Source organism: Apium graveolens, chromosome 7 (assembly GCF_009905375.1).
Source record: "Apium graveolens cultivar Ventura chromosome 7, ASM990537v1, whole genome shotgun sequence".
Classification (NCBI taxonomy): Eukaryota; Viridiplantae; Streptophyta; class Magnoliopsida; order Apiales; family Apiaceae; genus Apium; species Apium graveolens.
The window spans coordinates 162,434,061-162,436,949 of record NC_133653.1 but is presented as its reverse complement, the minus strand read 5'-3'; the positions used below and the strand labels follow the sequence as shown (position 1 = coordinate 162,436,949).

Below are 2,889 nucleotides of genomic sequence, written 5' to 3'. Positions count from 1 at the left end.
GAGATAAGGAAGAAGACCGATTTAGCACACCGCAACGAAGAGGAGCATATTTTCTTGTGATTCTTGTTTCGTTGTAACGTTGGATGCTAGTTTTCTTGCTTTGACTTACTTACTCTTGTGACGTACTCTGTTTTAATATAATTAGTTTAGTTATTATTTTCTTGTGTTTGTTTGTCATGATTTCATATGAACCCATGATGGCGATAAGTTCTATTATGGGCTAATCGTGATCATGGGGTTGCAACGGATTTATTATGGAATTCTTTAGTTAATTGTTTAATACTTTAGTGTGTGATGATTGCATGATATCTAGTATTGGTTGTGCGTATTCGTCTTATGTGCGTCGCGAACATATAAGATAGGGTGTTAATCTCTTGTGAAGCGATGGTGGATCTTGAGATTTAGAACTTGCCATGCTAGCATAGGTTCATGTACGTTGAGCATGATTAGTGGGTAACTCTAACAGTTTTATTTGCCCTATGTAATCAAAAGGAATAACTTGAGCTTAAATCGTTGTGTTGTCAATTTCTGTAGACATATAGGAACTCAACATAATTGATGACTATTCAACTTCTATCTTAATTATGGATGCTTGGTAGAATGGTATTAGTACAATGAAAGTTGGCTTTTATCAGTTTCGTGTTATTCGATTAATATCATCACTGTCACATGCTAAAGGTAATAACAATGGCTATAGAAGGAAGTAATAATGAAGTTGTGATCTCATGAGTGTTTTATTATTGATAAATTGAAGTGTTAGTTAAGTGGTTAATTGAGTAGTTAATTATAGTTACTATTTAATCAACAATCTTAAGTGTTATTATCTTAACATTGAGAAGTAATCATACATTTATGAGTGAGTTTAATTAGACAATAATTTAGTCTGAATCTCTGAGGGAACGAACTAGAAAATATTCTATATTACTTACGAACGCGTATACTTGCGTGAATATTAGTGCGTGTTTTCGCCCTAACAAGTTTTTGGCGCCGCTTCCGGGGACTCGGCGTATTTGTTTAGTTTATGTACTTACCATCATTGGTCATTAGGACTCAGTGATTAGGACGTAGTAGTTACTTACTCTTTTCGGTTGTGTTTCAGGTACTTTAGCAAGCGTTTATGCAAACTCGTTCTCGTGCTCGCAAGAGGACTTTAGATATAGCTGAGGAGACAGACGAAGTTCTTGATATTCCGGAGAAGTTAGATTTTGAGGATTCGGATTCAGGAACTGAGCAGAAAGAACCAGTAAACATGGGAGATCGTATTGTTCAAGCTGATCCAGCTCTTATGGATTTTTCTCGGCCTAAAATTGATGACATTTAGTCAAGCATCCTTCATCCGGCTATTCAAGCTAACACCTTTGAAATCAAGCCGGGCACTATTCAGATGGTGCAGAATTCTGTTTCTTTTGGAGGAGCGGCAACTGAAGACCCCAACATGCACATAAGGAATTTTGTCGAGATCTGCAGCACTTTTAAGTATAATGGTGTGACTGATGAGGCTATCAAGTTGAGGCTTTTCCCATTTTCACTGAGGGATAAGGCTAAAGACTGGTTACATTCTGAACCAGCTGGGTCCATCACTACGTGGCAAGATCTTGCGCAAAAGTTTCTGGTGAAGTTTTATCCAATGGCAAAGACTGCTGCTATGAGGAGTGCTCTTACTCAGTTTGTGCAGCAACCTACAGAATCTATGTGCGAGGCTTGGGAACGCTACAAGGAAATGTTGAGAAAATGTCCACATCATGGAATGCCGGATTAAATGGTGATCACTGGTTTCTATAATGGTTTGGGGGCCCAATCTCGGCCCATGCTCGATGCAGCAGCTGGAGGAGCCTTATGGGCTAAAAGCTATACTGAGGCGTATAATCTTATCGAGACGATGGCTGTAAATGAGCATCAAAACCCAACTCAGAGGATGACGTCAGGCAAGGTAGCAGGTATTCTGGAAGTTGATGCAGCCACCGCTATTGCAGCCCAGCTCCAAGCACTATCAATGAAGGTTGATTCTTTGGCTACGTATGGAGTTAATCAAATAGCTATGGTTTGTGAGCTTTATGCAGGTTCTCATGCTACGGATCAGTGTTCTCTTGTCAACGAATCTGTTCAGTATGTGAATAATTATCAGCGACAACAGCAGCCGGTGCCAGCGACCTATCATCCTAATAACAGAAATCATACAAATTTCAGCTGGGGGAATAATCAGAATGTTATTCAGCCACCATATCAGCAAGGAGTGAGTAAATAGTTTAACCCACCTGGATTCCAGCAACCACAGCAGTATGCTACAAGGCAATCATATCCTCAACAGGGAAGTGCAGCTGCACCTACTAGTGCTGATTTTGAGGAACTTAAGCTGTTGTGCAAGAGTCAGGCGGTTTCTATCAAGACCTTGGAAAATCAAATCGGTCAATTAGCCAATGCAGTGCTCAATCGTCAACCTGGCACTCTTCCCAGTGACACGGAAGTACCAGGCAGGAAGGAAGCTAAAGAGCAAGTTAAGGCTATTACCTTAAGGTCTGGAAAAGTGGCTGATGCTGAAAAGGCAAAGGAAGTCGAAGCTGAAATTAGAGGTGACGAATCTAAGCAAAAGGAGAAAGCGGCGGAACCAAGGAAGACTACTGTTGAACACACTCTGCCTGAGGCTAATACAGGGGAGAAACAGCTCTATCCTCCACCACCTTTTCCTAAGAGATTGCAGCAACAAAAGCTAGATAGACAGTTCGGGAAGTTTATGGAGGTGTTCAAGAAACTTCACATCAATATACCTTTCGCTGAGGCTCTGGAACAAATGCCTAGTTATGCGAAGTTTATGAAGACTATTCTTTCAAGGAAGGTGAAACTGGATGACCTTGAAACCGTTGCTCTCACAGAAGAATGCAGCGCTGTTCT

At 40.6% G+C, this 2,889-nt stretch overlaps 1 non-coding gene across 1 annotated transcript; it reads right to left on the bottom strand.

Annotated features, from left to right (window-relative positions):
* Positions 1-1,642: 1,642 nt before the first annotated feature.
* LOC141675520 (small nucleolar RNA R71) lies at positions 1,643-1,749 on the bottom strand. The gene has a single exon (XR_012556168.1). It is a non-coding gene; the product is annotated as a small nucleolar RNA R71 (small nucleolar RNA).
* Positions 1,750-2,889: the final 1,140 nt, after the last annotated feature.